This window comes from Lissotriton helveticus, chromosome 3_2, assembly GCF_964261635.1.
Source record: "Lissotriton helveticus chromosome 3_2, aLisHel1.1, whole genome shotgun sequence".
Classification (NCBI taxonomy): Eukaryota; Metazoa; Chordata; class Amphibia; order Caudata; family Salamandridae; genus Lissotriton; species Lissotriton helveticus.
The window spans coordinates 274,652,650-274,673,767 of record NC_136062.1 but is presented as its reverse complement, the minus strand read 5'-3'; positions in this window follow the sequence as shown (position 1 = coordinate 274,673,767).

Sequence of the window (21,118 nt, the reverse complement as noted above, 5' to 3'; positions counted from 1 at the left end):
GATTTTTGCCATACTACGGTGGAACGGCGATGGAGATTAAGACAGTTAATTAAGCCATTTCAGGAAAAAAAAATACAGGTCTATCTCATCAACCCGGCACAACTTAAAGTTATTCATCAGGGAAAGACTCTTTATTTTCCTTCAGAAATCAAAGCCCGGGACTTTTTAAACTCAGTATAGATTGAGCTCATGTTTAATCAGCACTTCTAATTCAGACTAGCTCTAGGGTGGTATAACTGAGGTAAGGTGTGTGGCTAAGGGCTAAGCATAAAATTCGAAGGTTTGAGTTTGAGACTGTGTGGTGTCATTATATGTTATTATATGTTTTCAGGAGTTAAAACAGCTCGTAGCTGGTAGAAAAAAAAAAAAAAATAGGCAAAATAGGCAAATATGGCAAAAAAAAGGGGGAATCAATTGGATTTTACTTTACGGGTTCTGAAAAAATCTTAGGTTAATGGTGTTTCCTAATTATATGTATTCTTTTTTTTTTTTTTTTTTTAATTCAGAGCCCACTGCATCGCACGCTGCATCCATCACACGCACAGACTCAGTCTGCGCGCTCCTTTTGGGAGGGGGTCAGGGTCAGGGGTGGCTTCAGGGGGGGTTCTGACACGGGGTGGGAGGGCGGGACATGGGGGGGAGAAAGCAAAAAAAAAGAAAGTTCTCATAGCTAAGATGTATATTGTCAAAAACGTTAGTTCACCATTGCTAAGGGTATTCTATTCATGTAAAGTTTTCAGGGGAATAATTGATCGGATAGACCAATGGATACGATTCCTGCAGGGTTATGTCTAAGCTAAATGTAGTTAGCCTTAACATAGGTGGCCTCAATAACTGGAAAAAAAGAAGGAGGTTGGAGGAGTATATCAAGATAATAGGGGCTGATATTCTTTGCCTTCAAGAAACTCATTTGCCTTGGAAGAATAAACACTGGTTGAATTTTAGGGGATATGATATTTTATCATGTTCTTCACAAACATCTATGATAAAAGGGGTAGCAATCATTGGAAAGATAGGATTGGGGGGGGTCAAAAGGTGTAAGTCAGATATGTCTGGACGTTGGGCTATATGTGAAATGAACATAGGTTTCACAATTTGCACAATATACGGGTCTAACCTTGATGATCCGGCAGTAATGGATTATTTAGAGCAAGAGTTAACAAATTGGTCAGCCCCGGTAATAATCTGTGGAGATCTAAATATCTCAGCAGATTTTACATATAGGTGTCTATATACAGGTCGGAAGCCACGGGTATATAAGGCGCTATCCTCTGTTATTAAATCCCATGGCTTGGTAGATGTGTGGGGAAGCTTAAAGCGAGATAATCCAGGGTTTACATATTTTTCACACCCTTGCAACAAATATACCAAACTGGATTATTTTATGATAACAGCTAACTATCTTCCAAATGTGGAAATAGTAAGGTTGCCCAAGATAATCTCGGATCATAATCCCCTTGTGTTAACAATTGCTGTCAGTCAACAAGGGAAAAAAGGTAGACCTTGGACTCTCGATAGGAAGCTTTTAATGGATACAAATTATATCTCGCATTTGAAAACTTGGTGTCAGTCATTTTTCGATGCAAATAGATATAGTGCTCCCCGCAACATTGTCTGGGATAGTTTTAAAGCTGGTCTGAGAGGTGAGACAATTAGCTATGTCGGGCGAATGTGGAAGAAAGGCAAGATAGAGAGGGAACGGCTATTGGGTAAATTGGCAGATGCAGAGGAACAGCATAGGAAAGATGTAAGTCAGGGGTGCCAGGGTAATTTAAGCTTAGAGCGACTGAATAGTATCAAGGCTGAACTCCAGCTACAATTGGCAAAAAAAGCTGCAGCCGGATATCATTCATTTAGATCTGGAATGTACGAAACAGGGGAAAGTGCCGGTAAGGCTCTGGCTCTGCGGATAAGGCAGGTTGCCTCAAAGAACATCATAACCGAAATAAAGGAAGGAGATCAAACTTATAAAAAGTCAGATGAAATCCTGGATGTTTTCAAGAGATTTTACCAAGAGCTTTATAAGGAAGAGGCAGAAAATGATGATCCAGGTATAAACTGGCCAGAAATGGGTACCAAACTCAGTGCTAACCAAAGAGAAAAATTGGAAGGAAGTATTACTATAGATGAATTATCCGAGGCATTACAGGATCTATCATCAGGAAAGGCGGCAGGACCTGATGCCATTCCTTTGGAAGTATACAAATGTCTAAGGGAAGAAATAACGCCCTTATTATTGGATTTATTTAATGGGGTTATCAATACCGGGGTTATCCCGGAATCTTGGACCGAAACAAATATTGTGGTCTTCCATAAGAAGGGGAAACCGAAAGAGAGTCCTGGGTCATACAGACCTATATCATTGATAAACAGTGACAACAAATTATATGCCAAAATCATGGCGACCCGGCTGGCCAAGATCATTGGGACCCTGGTTTCTCCCTGGCAGCACGGTTTCATTCCTGGTAGAGACACGACCGATCATATAAGGAGGGTCATTACACTATTTGATATACAAGCTGCCGAAGGAGGGAGGGCTGCTATGACCCTTCTAGATGCAGAAAAAGCTTTCGACCGCGTCAGGTGGAGGTTCTTGTGGCGGGTAATGAAAGACAGAGGTTTTGGCCCTAAATTCCTACAGGCAATTGGTGCTATGTACGTCAACCCAACGGCCAGGATCCATCTTATGGGTGAGCAGTCAGGTAGGATTTACATCTCAAGGGGCACGCGACAAGGGTGCCCGTGCTCACCCATTCTTTTTGCTCTGTATATAGATCCTCTAATAAATCTGTTAATGGATAGTAAAATCAAGCCAGTGGTTACCAAAGGATTTCAGACCAAAGTACTCGCCTATGCGGACGACATCGCTATTTTAACTACGGATCCTGATAGTGCCCTGAATGAAATTGTTAAAATCACTTCTGAATTTGGGAGACTATCTGGATACCGTCTTAACGCAGCTAAGACGCAGGTATTATGTACCGGTAATATAAACAAAACGGATAATAGATATCTGGATTCAGTTGTCTATCTAGGAATTACAATTAATGCCCAGCCAAAGGATATTATCAAAGATAATTTTGAGCCATTACTTATCAAAATTAAACAGGATTTAAGGAGAATAGACAAACTTCATCTATCAGTTATAGGAAGAGCAAATGTTATTAAAATGTCTATGTTTCCAAAAATTTTGTATAAATTTAGGTCTATCCCTTTCAAAATTGAAGATCTATTGATAAAGGAAATGGAGTCGATATTCATGAATTTTGTATGGCAATATGGTAAGGTTAGGAGATCCAGTAAGCTCATGTCTCTTCCTCAAGAAAAGGGGGGGCTGGGAATGCCCAATCTCAGGTATTACAATTGGGCTTGTTTCCTTACAGGGATGTCTGTGCTTCTCTTTCCAGATGATGCTAGATACAGCCAGGGAGCTATCCCCACTATTTACCACCTGGCACTGGGGGGGGAAGTATATGGAATATTGTCAAGGAAACATGACAAACGTTTCTTTAAAGCCTCAGGCTATAAGACTATCGGAGATATCTGGGGGATATGGTCATCAATCCGCAAAGATCAGGACATCCCAAAGTATAATCAGCACACCCTATTATGGAATTCAGATTTATTTCCGCATTTAAGCGATGATGGCCCATGGAAGCATTGGGAAAGGCAAGGGATTAATTCATTAGGCCAAGTAATGATTAAAGATGTCTGCAGACCTCTAGAATTGCTTAGGACACGGTTTTCACTCCAAGGGGTCCAAGTATTTAAGTATATGCAGCTGGTTAATACCATCAAGTCAAAAAGACCGGGTTTGAATATATCTAATGAATGTGCTTTACTGGATTATCTGAAAGGTGGAGGTCATAGAATCAAAGATTTGTACAGGTTACTTATGGAGAGCCTTTCTGATGATTTGATCAAGGTTGAGGAGTGCTGGGCTCACAAACTGCAGGATCCGGAAATCGATCTCGACAGAGCACTGGTAATGGACAAAAGGTTTCTGAGATCATCAAATTTAAGAGCACAACACTTCAAGACTCTTTTTAACCTATACTACACACCAGCTAAACTGTTTAAATGGGGTAAGAGAATGGATCATAATTGTCCTAGGTGTGGCAAGGGGCCGGCAGACGTATTACATATGTTTTGTAATTGTTTAAACTTGGGACCAATCAAAAATGAAATTGAAAAGTTCTTAGAGGGGCTGCTAGCTGTCAAAATTGACCTATCCCCTACACTGCTAATATTTGGCTGTGATGTAAAACTAGGTTTGAGTATAGAAATAGAGGCGTTGGTTTTTATCTCGACAGCTGTTCTTAGGATATTAATCGCTGCTGCGTGGAAGGATGTGGACCCTCCAACTTTCCAAATGTGGATGTGTCGGCTGCTAGGGATCCACAATATTGAATCGGAACTTTATGCCCTTAAAGGAATCAAAGCCAGAGAAATGGGTTTACGTGTATGGGCACCAGTGGCTAGCTGGAGGAAGGCAAGATGCGCGACCCTCTAGACTTGATAATATTAAGAGATGCCCCGGACATTTCTCTGCATGTTTTGTTTTTACCCGGTTATTTAATTATACCTGTCTTTTTTGCTATTGGGTAATGTTGCTCATATTGTATTTATCATATTATCAAATGTACTTATATATGTCTATATTTTACATTGATCTATATATGCATATTTATGATCTTAATGTACATCTGGCAGCTGTGAACTTTCAATAATAAAAAAAAAAAAAAAAAAAAAAGAGAATATTATTTTTATAAAGCAGTACTTATTTTCCTATACTTTGGTGTAGTGTTGTTTTTGTGTGCTATTGCGTGGCTTTACTATTGGGTGGTTTGCAACCTTTGCACTGTGCCTCTAGAATTGCATGCCTTAACCCTAGGCCAGGCTACCCTAGGTAACCTGTCATCCCAGGTTCCAACACTGCGGTACCCAGGTATTGGTGAAGGGGGGCTCCTGAAGGGTCTAGCATCTCAAAAACTCATTGGAGAGATGGGGCTGACTTCTTGAAACCACAGTGACCTCGTCCTGCCAAGATGCTCCACTCTGGGCCCAAAGGATAGCAAAGGATAGCAAAACAAAGTATCGGACAAGTGCGGTCAGTGCATGTAGATGCAGTGGGATGGCCCCTCCACCACTAGGGAGATGCTAAGTGGTTGGTGAAGAGCTGGACAGACCCTCAAGGGTTTGGGGAGGAGGTTCAGCTTCTGGACGAGTTGGTCTGACAATTGTTGAGGTTACCAGCAGCCAGGTAGGATTTGGCACCAGTTTTGGACCAGGTCCTTTTTTCTTGTGGTGTCAGTTCTTCTTTGTCCTTCTTCTGTTCCCAAGTAGACAAGTCTGAACCTGTGGTGTCATGGGGGTCCCTAAATACTGAATTTAGGGTCTTGGAAGTGTAGGACAGTAGCCAATGGGCTACTTACCCCTGGGATGTCTACATCCCCCATATGAACACTTCCTGCAAAGAATGGGCATAATTCTGATCATGATTTCCCAGTTTCACCAAAACCAAAATGGCAAAACCATTCTTCGAATGTCCACGTCAGGTGACCCACCTTAGAGGTGAGCCCAACCTGATAGTGCAAAATGTCTACTGACTAGCTAATTCTCCCACCTGCTCTGGTGCCAAGGGTCTTCAGGGCAGGAGGTGGCATTTGCCAGGTCTGGGGGAAGCAGCCATGGTTGCATTTCAAAGGTGGTGTAGTCTTTGAAGCCTCTGGCTGGTCTTGAAATGCTAACCTGCTAGCCATCCTGCTGGAGGAGGCGTGACCACCTTTTGCCCGACAGACATTGTTCTTGGCCTCAGAGATCATGGGCTTTCACCTGCAGGGTGGTCAGAAAGCTGTCTGCAGTTTCGGGCTGGAAGATACCAGTCAGCCAGCACACTCTGTGACTAGTAGGGTTTCAGAGGGCACCTCTAAGATGCCCACTGGGTGCATGTCAGAATAAATCCAGTACTGGCATCAGTAAAGATGTATTAAGACAAGATGTGTGATACCAAACATTAGTATTTTCAGAGAAGCCATTATGTCACTGGGTAACTCATAACGACTAGTACCCAGTACATACCTTTGTTTAAAAATGTTTTATTTATAATTTTATAAACAGAAGCACAGTACAGCTGTCTCATGTGCATACAATCAATATCTCATACAATACATTAGGTGTTAAAATGCAACAATACATAGATCAGTTAAAAATGGGAAATTATCATGAAGTTAAGGCAGTACATTCTTATCAATTCGGTCATTCAACGTGTGCTCATTCGCCCACAGAGTGGGTCAACATATATGCAGTGTATGGGCCACACACATCCCGGGGTCTAGATGCTCTTCGTAACTCTTCCGCATAACAAGTGAGTTGATCACGGCAATAAGCAAGATCATGTAACCAATGCTCCACAAGGGCACCGGTCTACCATCCCAGTGCATTGCGACTCTACGCTTAGCCAATTGCAGAGACAATACCACCAATTTATGAACACCTGACGGAACTTTAGAGACAATACCCAATAAACATATCTTCATATCTCTTCTAATTTGAAAACCCGCCATTTCAGTCAATGCTGTTGCCACTTCCTCCCAGAAGGCCAGTACTTTTGGACGGGCCCAGGCCAGATGTATAAAATCAGCGTTGTCCACGCCGCACCTTTTACAACAAGGCGAGTCCCTCAGACCATATTTATATAATTGGACCGGGGTATAGTACGTTTGAAGAATGTACTCATAATGAATGAGTTTAAAGTTACCATTGACCACGAAACTCCCAGTTATTCTACCGCTTTCTTCCCATTCCTCGTCCGTTAGCGGCTGTGATAGACACTCATCCCATTTGACCCTGGAGTTGTTCGGCGCTGCACCTTCATCCAGCTGCGAGGCGTAATAGAGCCGCAAGGCTAATTTAGTCTTATTCTGTGCAGTATAGATTAGCTGCAAAGCCCCCAATACTGGAGGTTCTTCCGGAAAGCCTGAATACAAACTACGCATGGCAGACCGAAGCCTAGTGTATATGAATGTGGACATAGCCTCTCTCACCCCATCCTTCAGAAATTCCTGCGCTGAGATAAATGTCCCACCTGGAAAGGCATCACCCATGGTATATACCCCAGTGGCATGGAGAACCTTAAGGGCTCCCGCCTCCCCTGTCACAGATAGCGCAGCATGATGTAGCAAAAGCATAGCCGGAGCGTACAGTGGAAGACGCCGCGCCCGCTTCCCCAGCTTCTCCCAAGCCCGAGCCGTACATTTGACCGTGTCCACTTCTCCTCGTCCAAAGACACAATATGAATTGACAATCATTGCCTTCAAGGGCAAGGGGTGAACAGCACCGGCCTCAACCGCTACATGTGGCCTGAACGGCGGCGCAGTCAGTCAATACTAGGCAAACTGCGCCTTAGCACAGAGATAATATAAGTGCATGTCTGAAACCGAAAAGCCACCCATCGCATAGGGTTTCGTTAGAGTCTCCCAACCAACTTGGGATTTCTTGCCCCCCCATGTGAGAGTGAATAACAAGGAGCGCAGCGTACTAAAAAAGTGTTGTGTTAAAGTGATAGGTACATTGACAAACAAATACAAAAATTTTGGGAGCACCACCATTTGGATTAAGACAACCCTATCCGCAAATGTCAATGGTAAACAAATCCACCGTTCCACCTGGTCTTCGATATTGCCGTACCGTAATTCGCCCTGATGACTTCCTGCGGGTCCCTATGTATCTATATTCCAAGATACTCTACTGGATCAGGAGCCCATTCCAGGGGGTAATTCAACACAAAGGGCACAGTACATTGTGTGAGAGAGAATATTATAGATTTGCTCCAGTTAATAGCTAATCCTGAATACCATTTGAAACGGATATATTCCCGAATTACCTGCTCTAGATACTGTACTGGTTCCCTCACGTACAAGACCATGTTATCAGCATACATGGATACTGCTAGTGGTCTTTGATAAAATCTCAATGCTGAGCCAGCGTGTCTCTGCTGCAGCACACACGCAAGTGGCTCCAGCACGACCGCGAATATCAAGGGCGATAGCGGACAGCCCTGCCTGGTACCCTGCTTAATCGAAAACGCCTCTGAGATGTGCTTATTAATACGCACCCTGGCCACCGGATCACTGTACAGTAATTTTATCCAACTGGTGAAACAGAAAGGCACCCCCATTCAATGCAGCACAGTGAACATATAGGTCCATGCAATCGAATCGAACGCCTTTGCGGCGCCTAAAAGAACCGCAGCCGCCTAAAATTCAGGTTTTAAAAGACGCATGACCGCAAACCATGCCCACAAATTATGCGCCGTAGAACGAGTAGGGATCAATCTCAACTGATCTGGAAGTACCATGACATTCAACAACAGGTGCCGCCGTGTTGCTAAAACTTTCGCCAGTATTTTTACATCAGTGTTCATGATTGATAGTGGCCTGTCCGACTCACGCCGATCCGGTGGCTTGCCCGGTTTCAACAGTGCAACAATCAATGCTTCTCTAAGTGAGTCATGTAAACGCTGTTGCTCGAATGCCTCCGCATACATGGCTGTTAAATGGGGCAGCAACATATCAGCATACTCCTTATAGAATTCAGGTGGAAGCGCGTCAGTGCCCGCTGTCTTTCTATTAGACAATGCAGAGATGGCATCTTTAATTTCCTAAGCGGTTAGCGAGTGCATCAGAAAGTCTTGTTGGCCCTTAGATAACCAAACCAAAGCCACATCGTTAAAATACTGTGCTATTTCCTCCTCACTAGCCGGCTGCCTACTCCCATACATCTCTTTATATTGTTATGTAAGTTGACTCCCTCGTACAACTTCAGAGGGATCCTCTTGTATCGACCACCTGGATCAAGAGCAGGCTTCATTTCTGACTTTAGCTCCATCTTGGAATCATCGGCCCTCGATAGCTCTCTAACAGTCCTCGGTGACTTCAATTTTCACTTAGATAAAACAGAGGATAAAGATACTGCATCCCTTATAGCGGACATGACAACTTTCGGTCTCCCATTACTGTTCAACTCTTCCACGCATGACGGAGGCCATATACTGGATGGCATTTTTTCTAACTTAGATGAAATATACATATCCCAAATCCTTCCCCTTACTTGGTCAGACCACCATGCAATCTTGGCTTCATTGACTATTCACGACTCCGGTTCCCCCACTGCATCCTCTAATCCCCGTCAGCCGTTTCTGGCCTGGAATGACATTGACAGCTCCAGCTTGAAAACGCTCTTGATTAATTCCAATCCCTCTTTTTCTGTTGACCCTAATATTGCCACTACACAATTTCATGATTGGTTGTGTTCTGCTGCCACCTCACTGGCCCCTGTTAAACAGCGGACCCGCAACAGATCTGCCCCTTCGACTCCCTGGTTTACTGAGGATTTAAGAACTCAGAAACAACTATGCAGGAACAAGGAAAGGCACTGGCGAAAGGACTATACTGAAGAAGCCAAAACTCGGCATAAGGAAATGTTGGCTAAATATAAAATCATGATCAATGATGCCAAGAAAAAGTTTTTTAGCGAAAGGATTGAATTAGCCAAATATTCCACTAAGGCACTGTACGAAACCACCAAGCAGCTAGCTGGCTATTCTTCCAACTTGACCCCACCTCCATCCCAAGCTCTCTGCAACGCCTTGGCCAACTTCTTTTTTAGCAAGGTCAATGATATGTATTTGGCCTTTTCAAACAACACTAACCCCCCCTCTATAACTGCCACTCCTACTCGCATTGGTCCTATGCTCACCCAGTTTGCAGACATTTCCAACACTCAGATTGGGAACATCATCTCCACGATTAGATCAGGTTCTGCACTCGACCCCTGCCCTTTTAAAGTACTTCCACCTTCTTCCTGCTATTACCTCAATATGCAATTCCATGTTCAGAACAGGTATCTACCCAGTCACCCTAAAAAAAACTCTCCTCAAACCGCTACTAAAGAAGCCACATCTCGACATGGATGAACTAAAAAATTACCGCCCAATTGCCAGCCTCCCAGTCCTGGCAAAAATTGCCGAAAAAGCAATGAACCTACAATGAACCTACAACTGTCAGCTTTTATAGAGGAACACCATCTACTAGATGAGTCCCAATTTGGCTTCCGCCGATTCCACGGGACGGAGACGGCTCTAATTAAAGCCGCGGATGACATAAGATCCATCCGTGACGTTGGGGGAACAGCAGTACTAATACTGCTCGATCTATCGGCTGCTTTTGACACGGTCGATCATGCTATTCTGATCGACCGTGTCGAAAAGATGGGTGTCCAACAAACAGCCAAGAAACTACTGGCCTCCTTTCTGGCTGATAGGACTCAGGCGGTCACACTGGGCTCCTTTCATTCCGCCAATCTGTCGCTGCCATGTGGGGTACTTCAAGGCTCATCCCTAAGTCCGACACTTTTCAATATCTATGTGTCGGACCTAGGTAACATCATTCGAGCACACGGGATGAGCCTTACCTCCTATGCAGACGATACGCAGTTGGTCCTTGCTATTAAAAACAATGGCCACAAAATAGCTGAAGATTTCAAAGTGGGCATGTTAGCAATTGGGGACTGGATGGCCTCCAATTGCTTAAAACTTAATTCCCACAATACGGAAGTGGTCATCTTCGGACACCTGACCCCTGAATGGTCTTCTCTTTGGTGGCCCTTGTCCCTTGGACTTCCCCCTAAACCCGTCAGTAAAGTGAGGAACTTGGGAGTTATCTTCGATGACCGCCTCAATTTTCTCCCACACGCCAATCAAATCACTTCCTCTGCCTTTCACAAACTTAGACTCATAAAGAAAATCCTTCCCTTCCTCCCCGTAACAGCTGGGAATACCTTGGTAACCTCCCTGGTACTGTCCACATTGGACTACTGTAATGCCTTGCTCATGAACGCACAGGGAAGGGTCATAAATAAAATCCAAGTTATCCAAAATTCAGCAGCTAGGCTCCTGAGTAGAATTCCTAAATATCAATCTGCTACGGAAACCATTAGAGATCTACATTGGTTACCCATTAGAAATAGGATCACGTTCAAAACCCTCTGTATTGTGTACAAGGCCCTGCACAGCCTAGGACCTGCTATCCTCACTCAGAATTTGATTCCTTGCTGTCCCCCCAGATCATTACGCTCTTCCACTCGAAATGACCTAATGGTTCCCCGTACCAAATCGGTTTCCTGGGGAGACAGAAGGTTCCTAGTGTCAGCCCCAAAACTATGGAACTCTCTTCCTCACTCAATAAAAATAAGCCCTTCACTCTGGTCACTTCGCAAACAACTCAAAACTTGGCTGTTTAACCAGTAAAATCAGACCCTCCCCTCTCGGGTTAAATACTGCAGATATCTTAGCGCCGAGACGCCTACGGGCCATTGTTCGCGCTCTATAAATATTATTAATAAATAAATAAATAAATTGTTTGACAAATTGCTCCAGGATACCAGCAGTGTCTGAAATGGACTTGCCCCCCTCTGTAATTCCCTGCACATTACAATACTTGGCCCACGGTTCTGCAATTCTCTCAGCTAACGTGCGCCCCGGCCTACCACCCTCACCATAATATCGGGCTTTGCATCTCCGCGATAGATGTTGCACTTCCTGAACTGCCAGCTCATTGTACTCAGTCACCTGCGAACGTCAATTCACGCTCTATTTTTGCCATGGAGTTACTCAAAGATTTGAGCGCCTCTGTCTGCATGCCTATACAAATCCCCCGAATAGTCACTTTAAATGCTTCCCATATAGTGCCCATACATTGTACTGATCCAAGATTGTCAGCGAAAGTCAGCGAAATAATTTTCAATAGCCACCCTTAAACCCTCCTTAAAAAATGGATCAAGCAAGGCCGAGGGCTGCAGCTTCCATCTAAACGTGGCCGAAGCATAAGCAGGCATTTGCATGACAAGCAGTACAGGCGCATGGTCCGACAAAGTGTGGGGCACATGTGATACCCGAGACACCCAAGCATTGACATCATGCGTTGCTAGCCAATAATCTAACCGGGACCATGTGTTATGTATATATGAGTAGCACGTTCCCTCCCGTAATCCAGGATGTCGCAGCCTCCAAACATCACTAAGTCCCAAATCACACATACCATCATGAACAGCCTGTGCAGCCTTTTTACCAGTAGCACTTATTCTCGAATGCCGATCCATTTCGTGATCCAACACCACATTAAAATCCCCCCCACAAATCATGGCAGAATAGACAGCTTCTTATAAACTTTGTTCCACAGCATTTAAGAAAAACTCCGGATCATCTATGTTCGGGCCATAGACATTCACCATTGTGATCAAGGTGTGACATAGCCTCCCCTGCACTATGATATACCGGCCATTCGTATCAATCTCCTTGTGCGTACTAACAAAGGGAATGCTTTTTTTTATTAACACCATTACCCCCCTCGCATATGATGAATATGAAGAGGCAAAACGTGCACCATCCCATTGTTTGGCCACAGAAGATGCAGTATGCTCATTAAGATAAGTCTCCTGCAGGAGCGTAACTTGAACATTATGACGGTCCAAGTATGCCAGCACCTGCCTAGTTTTTTTTGGGTTATTTAACACCCTGATGTTCCAAGTAATCCAAGTGACTTTACCTGCCCCCTCCATTATTCACCAGACTGAGACAGACCAGTATAAAGGATCAAAGTTTGCTCTACCAGATATAGGATACATTAGATTGTCAATACAGTTTGCACAGCTGCACAATGAAACAACTCTAAAACAATCACCCCCTCCCACCCCATCACCTCAACCATGTCAAGTACATCCCCAAACCTAGCCACCATCCCCACTCTCTCAAACACCCTAAAGCACCTCGCAAAAGATTGTGAAAGGAATAATACCAGGCAGTGTTTGCTGACATACATTTCAATTGTTTTCCTGAGAAAGGCCCAAAAACAGTCCCCTATCCCCATCCCGAACACCCCCATCACCCCTCCCACTTCAGCACCCCAACCATGCCAAAGCCATCCCAACACCCAACCGAATACCCCCCCCCCCCCGAGCATAGCAAAACATATTTGTGGTATACCCATACGCGGGGGGCGCAGAGCCAATACACTCCCACATAGTAGGAGTTGACCGAGCAAGGATATTACAGCAATGCATCGCATAACCAATAGTACATTACATCAATAATATGTTGCCCACTATTATTTAGGAGTAACCAACAGTACTGAGTGTAGCATTAGGAAGGTACAGTACAAACCTATAAAAAGAACAGAGCCCTGCATAATGAACTAACAGGATTGACCGCCCAATAAGTGACGTCAAATCTATCAAAATAGTAAGGAGGCTGCAGACAATTAGTAGGCAACTGTTCTGATAAACAATAGAATCCCTCAGGATGGGCATCATAAATGCGGACAATAAGGGAGAATGATAACAATGTGACCATGCATATATCATTACATGAGCAAGAAGTAGAAAAGGAAACTACAACAATGTCAACAGACAGTATAAAAGCACTGAGCTCCCCACTACTCGACATCTTCGGAACCTGCCGTGGAGTCATGTTTCCTACGTTTCAATGCTTTAGCATGTTCATTTGCGGCCTTCGGGAGGTGACAATCTTGCCATCACCCACCGCACCCACACAAAGACGGGCAGGGTATAGCTAAGGTGTCGCCCTGATGTGTAATGGTGCCCTTCTCCCTAGTCAGGCGCTAGATGGTATTGCGATCCCTATAATTCAAGACCCTGGCTATGATAGGGTGTGGGGGAGCCCCCGGGACCAGCCACACTGCCAGGGAGCGATGGGCACGCTCAACAATGAACATGCTGGACAAGTGCTCTGTGCCAAAAATTTCTGTGATCAGGCGCTCAATAAAAGTCTCCATCCATCCCACATTTGTCGATTCCGGCAGCCCGGTAATGCGTATATTATTGCGCCGGGACCGTGCTTCGAAGTCCTCGTTCTAAGGCTCAAGAAGTCACAGACGTAGGTCCCTGATTCGTGCCTAAAGGCGTACCACCAGCAAAACCCTCGCCACAGGAGCACCCCTCAGAGCAAACTAGCCAGTAGGCCACACAGATCCTGGGACAGCGCAAGAGCGCAACAGTGCATAGCCCAGTCTACTCCACCCAGAAGCAGTGTAATAACTCGCAGCTCAGTCCACCTCAATCAATATCAATATGCCAAGAGCAGAAGGCCTGCAGCAACGAACTCGTAGAAAGTTCTATCGGTATTTTCAGAATGTTCAAGAATATGTTGAGTCCGTGGCCTTGGTACTGGCCTGCGCGCCTTGTGTCATAGGATGCCAGGGGAGTCAATACTGCAGACAGTATCACCGGCCTCGCCACTCCACCACCTCGATTTCTGTATAGGGCATCACTTAGATATCCAGCAGTAGGCCTCGCAATGCCCCTCGCCTCACGATATCTCTACCGCTTTCACTGGGGGCCTCACATTTGCAGCTCCCAACCTGGACAAGCAAATACAGGCTTCGGGGCTGTCGACAATCAGCACGGTGAGCCCTCTGCTCCCCCCCACAAGGCTGGATGGCAGCAGCAGGCTCAGCGCTCCACCTCAGGTCTTCGCCTTCCAACTAGGCCACGCGCCGGCCGCAGCAAGCTGGACGCAGCCACAGAGCAAGGCCAGATCCCGCCTCCGCGGCTCGAGCCTCAGGCGGACCACAGCCCCACTCACCAACAGGCGCCAGCACTCCGATCAGCCCCTACAGGCAAGCGCTGTCCGGGATAGTCTCCACAGCCGCCGATGCCCCTCTCCAACTCTCTATATTTACAACAAGGGGTGGTGATGGACAGAGTCTCTGAATTAAGCAGAATACTCTCACCCAGTCAAGAGATCAGGGCTAGATCCAACACCGTTTTTTAGCTCATTGCACCATCCCAGTTTCAGAACCTGGCTGTATGCAATTTAGTCTGTCCCTGGCCCAGTGCATCATGGGAACAGGGCAGACCAGACTACAAAAGCCAATTCTTACACTGGGAAGGAAACAAGCTTCCGGGGACCGGTTTCTGGCATTGCAGCCGTCTTCGGCCCGGCTTGCTTGAATCCTGATGGTGCAATGAGCAAGGGACTCACATCTGAGTATACCCTTCCACGCTTAGGGTGGACAAAAATATTTACATCAAGGGGTGGTGATGGACAGAGTCTCTGAATTAAGCAGAATACTCTCACCCAGTCAAGAGATCAGGGCTAGATCCAACACCGTTTTTTAGCTCATTGCACCATCCCAGTTTCAGAACCTGGCTGTATGCAAATTAGTCTGTCCCTGGCCCAGTGCATCATGGGAACAGGGCAGACCAGACTACAAAAGCCAATTCTTACACTGGGAAGGAAACAAGCTTCCGGGGACCGGTTTCTGGCATTGCAGCCGTCTTCGGCCCGGCTTGCTTGAATCCTGATGGTGCAATGAGCAAGGGACTCACATCTGAGTATACCCTTCCATGCTTAGGGTGGACAAAAATATTTACAACAAGGGGTGGTGACGGACAGAGTCTCTGAATTAAGCAGAATACTCTCACCCAGTCAAGAGATCAGGGCTAGATCCAACACTGTTTTTTAGCTCATTGCACCATCCCAGTTTCAGAACCTGGCTGTATGCAAATTAGTCTGTCCCTGGCCCAGTGCATCATGGGAACAGGGCAGACCAGACTACAAAAGCCAATTCTTACACTGGGAAGGAAACAAGCTTCCGGGGACCGGTTTCTGGCATTGCAGCCGTCTTCGGCCCGGCTTGCTTGAATCCTGATGGTGCAATGAGCAAGGGACTCACATCTGAGTATACCCTTCCACGCTTGGGGTGGACACAAATATTTACAACTCTCCACACAATCTCCTCCACATGCAGACCCTCTCAGAACAAAAGGGGCCGCGAAGGATGTCAGACCAGGCCCCCAGTCTCCACGGCACAGGGGAGGCCTACAGCGTCACAGCGGCCGCCATTTGCTGCATCGCGGTGTCAGGGCAATTCAGGCCTTCTCACCCAGTTACCGGGAGCCTACAGGAACACCAGCACCACCAATGGTGGTGCTGGTGTTCCTGTAGGCTCCCGCAGATATAACACGATGCAGCAGATATTGGTTGGATTGTAGCTCGGTCAGGCAGAGCCTCACAGCAGTGTGGCCATCTTGCTGTGGGCCCCCTAGCGGGCCCCCAGTACATACCTTGAGATGGATTCTTGATCACTTGCAATGCTTAGGAATGGAACCAGGGATAAAAAGGACACATCTGCTCATTCAGAGATGTCCTTACATGCAATATAATGCACCCTGCCTGTGGCTCTAAGATCTGCTGTAGGGGTGACTTACCATAATACAAGCAGTGTACAGGCTCATGGCACACAGTGAGTGTGCCACGTTGTGTTTTCAGAATGGTTCGCACCAGTTTGCGTATGTGTCCTTTTGGGTGGTATAATACCTGCTGAAGCCCTTAGGGACCCTCTTTAGTACCCATGCCCTGGGTACTGAGGGTACCATTTACTAGGGACTTACATGGGTGCTAAAGTCCTTGCCAATTAGGTTACAATGTAGCATTTGTATTGTTTATGGAAAGAGTACTGGCTATTGGGCCTGGTCAGCAGGAAGCCAGTGCCAAACCAATCAACATCATCAGTACCAGTGTGCAGAAATTGATGGTGACCATGTCAAAAGTGGCACTTTCCTACAACCACCTACTAAGAAGCACCTACTAAGAAGATCGCCTGTACCGTACAGATGTATTAAGAAGATCTCCTGTACTGTACAGACCTCCACCACCCCCCACCCTCGGGTCAGTCTGGCTAGGAAGCCAAGTGGGAGGGAGGAGGTTATTAAAGGACTGGGGTGAGGAAGAATGGTTTCTGATTAATGGAATTACCAGTAAGTAATTTAAACATTACTTTTGCGTCCATTTCCTTGTTCCAATCATTACAATATAAGTTCTACTCACGTTAGAACCTAGTCTGACTGCCCTGAAAAGGAGCAAAGGCAAACACGCAAACACTGAACCTTCATCCTAACATTAGAGACCATGGTGCTCGGCATAATTAGGTGATGCCCATGGAGGAGCCCTGTCAATTGCAATCAATGAAGCACCCTGAGCTTCCGCCCAGGTGGCAGGTATATCTTGTGTAGATCTTTCAGGTGAGTGTCGGGATGACACCGGGCCGTGCACCAAGCCACTGTGGAGATAAGCATGGTGCCGTCTTTCTCCTTGAGCTCTTCCAACTTGGGGGCACGGCTCTTCGCCTCACACTCTGGTCTGTGCTGAAACTCCACCCACTTGATAACAGTGGGGCCAAAACTCCTCCCACTCGGTAACAGTGGAACACTTCTCCATGACAGGATGCCTATTGTGCTGCCTTCCTCTGCTCGAGCTTGGCTCAGCAGCAGGAGGGCAGAAATGTGTCTCTGGTCGGCAGCATCCATTTTGTGCTGACCGGGTTGAGAAGGCTTGCACTGGATAGACAAGTGACCCCACGAAATTTGCTTCAGAAGGGTGGAATCATACCTCCCACACTAATTACCGGTGTGGAGGTATGATTCCAAGGTTTTTGATACCAAACACAATATGTTTCCATGCAATCGTTTTCGAGATAGCATTTACAGCGAGGTTATAATGCACCTCTTCCTATATGTCCGCCTGAGTCCATACAATCGGGGAGAATGGTCTCCGAAGGAGCACCCCCTCACTAAAAACCCAGCACCCTACCTTCAGGATTGATAAGGCCTGCTATAGGGGTGACTTATAAATTGTAAGTGTAGTGACTTATAGATAAAGTGAACCTATATCTGCCATAAGTGGTGCAAGCACCATCTTACACGGGTTGCAGTAGCAGACCTGTAGTTCCATTTTTAATGGCCTCTCATGGGTGGCATAATACATGTTTCAGGCCATGGGAGACCTCTGAGATACCTATGCCCTGGGTACAAGGGTACCATATACTAGGGACTGATAAGGGTACCCCAGTATCCAATCTGGAGTGTACCAAAGTACATGCATGACAATTTAAGGGAGAAAGCAGATTGACTGAGGTCCTGATTAGTAGGATGCCAGTCAGACTAGTCAAAAACAGTGAAACATCAAGCAAAATGTAGGGGTAACTATGAGAAGCAGATCGTACTTTCCTACAAACTGTACATCTTAGTAGCTAAGTTTGCGTCAATTACAAATACAACAGTTCTGGCCTACATTGCCTAAGATTTAATATCCTAAGCAGCGGCCTAAGTATACATTTTCTAGGTGCACTGTAAAGACTACAAAAAAAAAGGTGTAATTGTGACTGAGCCGTGTGTGAACCACATGGACAAGGTTCCCAATCACTTTCACAGTGGGCGGATGCTGGATATGATACCAGAAAAAGTGCCATGCTGAGACGAAACCTTATCAAGTAAAAATGCTGTTCAGTAGGGATGGACAGCAGGTAAGGTTCTATATTATGGCATGCATTGCTACTGCTTTTTTCCCCACATTCCCTCTCATATCACACCCTTTGTATGTGTTTCATGAGTGTTTTTTTAATGCACTCAGTATTCTAATGACCCCAGCTGACTACCACCCCTGTGATGGCCATCAGTTTATTTTATTTTTTATTTATTTATACGTTTTGTATATAGCGCGGACGTTACCCGAAGGTGTCAGAGCGTTTCACAATAGGAACAGAACTGATACATGAGAACATTACAAGTGAACAAATTACAAAAGCAAACGTTACATTACATGAGGCAAAAGTGACAATCGTGAGCAAACAAAATACAAGAGGTAGCAAACGGTGCATTACAGGCGGAAAAAGTGGCATGTGTGCAGGTTACAAAAGCGTACAAAGTACAAGTAGAGGTATAATAGTGCAATAAATGGAGGACACTCAAACACCAGAACATACGTTACGTAGGCAATGGTGGCACTTGTGCAAGTATCGAAAGCAAACAAAATGTAAGAGGTAGCAAACAGTGTGTTACAAGAGAAAAATGACGTGTGCATGTTACAAGAGAGTACCAAACACAGGTAGAAGAGTAATACTGTAATACATGACATACACTCGCAAACCGCAAGAACACACTGGGAAGGCACTTCTATAGTCATGGAGAATAGAAATGTTCTATACTAAAAGGTCTTCCTTCAGCTAATAGAGATGGCATGAATTAACTTTGGAAGTGTCTTTGAAGGCAAGTACTTTGAGGTCAGTTTTGAAGGCCTGGGAGAAGGTGGTGGTCCGGAACTGAGGTGGAGTGAGTTGCAATTTGTGACCCACTGCATGAATAGTAATGAGATAGGTCAGATTGCAAACCATTCCAAATGGTCACTTTGCAAACTTCCCTAATAGTATATAGGTAGGTTTTCAAAATCTCAATGGATTTTAAAAAATTCAGTATGTAATGCGTGACCACTTGTTGATAAAACAGTAATTGTATATCTGGCCCTCTTTCACATCACAGAGGAATTGATCTCTGTGGCAAAAGCCTTTTGAGGTGACACTGAGTGTTGGATCCATTGGCCTATTCTGAAGATTACAAGAAAGCCACAAACATAGTTTCCTATCTTGTCGCAATCAAAGGTTTGTTCTGCCAAAAATATTTGCTAGCATCATTTGCTAACCATGTAGTGTTGCATTGACACATGCATTGACACCTGGAAGCTAGTATTAAAAACAACCATGAGAGCGAGGCGATGGTACGAACTACACGGCTTCCCTGCACCAACTGCACCACATTCCACCCGGCCTACAAAGCATTCCATACATTTAGGAAAGCACACACAAAAACAAGCATGTGCCAGCCTAACACTCTTTAAGCACCTTTAACCGAAACAAGACTAACACATATCTTCCTCTTTAACAAAACAAACAATAAAAAATGAACAAAACACTAATGTACAAAACAACCCGCAACAAACAATAGGAAGGGGGAGGGCGTGGCCGAGCCAGCCAAGATGGCGGACGCACTTCCCTAGTGCTCCGGTCGGCTGCCCACATACGTCTCGCCTATCACCGCACAGACTTCCATATAACAGCTGACACAGATGCTGGAGCCCCTGGGAACACCTCCGATACCACCGGACGCCACCGGGCCGTTGCTACGGGCCAGAGGTGGCGAGTTGCAGCTGGCGCCCAGGCTCCCCTAAAATGGCGGCGCCCATACCTTGATGCTGCGGAGGACGAAGATGCTCAACCCGACGCCCGGTGACACCGTATGACAGCCCTGGTGCACTGCGGAGACACCCTGAGCGCCGCGCCTACACTGACTACAACATCACCCCCGCCGCAGTGAGAGTGTGCGTGGGTGGGTGGGAGATCGCACGCCCGAGGACGGCGCGCCACGTCGGTTCACCCCGGTGAGGTCCCAACTGCTGCCTGACGCCGTACCAACAGCCCTACACTGGCCGCATTATAAGCTGGCACGGCAATAGACCCCCAAAGACACCTTCGGTGCCCCCAAACCACCGCTCAGCCGCTCTCGCGGACCTAAATTGCCGTGCGGCGGTTGGCGCCCAGGCTCCCCCAAGATGGCGGCGTCCAGCTCCTGAGGCCGAGGATTCCGGGGAGGTGAAGCCCGGCGGGACGATCCGGGTGGGCCCAGGAGGCACCCCGAGGGTCATACAAGTAAGACCGCACCCCGTCACAAGGGGCCCGTGGGAGTGGGTTCGGGAGCCCAGCGGTGGCGCGCAACGCAGGATCCTGACCTGCCCGGATGGCCCAGCTCAATGCCAACGACAGCGGTGTCCCTGTAGCCCCATATACAGCTGGAAAGGGGGGAGTCTGCCCCTAAGAGGCACTGCAGGGGATACCATAACGAACCAACAGAGACACCAGGACCCCCCCGAATGAACAAACCCCCCCTCCCATGAACTGCCGGAGGGAAAGCTGGGGACGACATACTGTGGCAAGCGACGGCGAGAGGGGGCCCGGTGGTAAAACTGTAGAGCGCCTGACAGCCTGGTCAGCCCCACGACAGCCTGCCTGGACATGTAAGACACGGCAGCGCTGACGGCTGTGGACGTGCACAAACAGACACGGGCCCGTGCGGTTACCCTCAAAAACTGGACCCCTACGGGCACCGGGAGCTGGGCTCGCCAACGAATCCCACCATACTCACAGCACTTACCAGTGAGCTGATAAGACCCTGCAGAAGGACCATCACAGCGCTCCGAGAAGGAAAGGGTCCA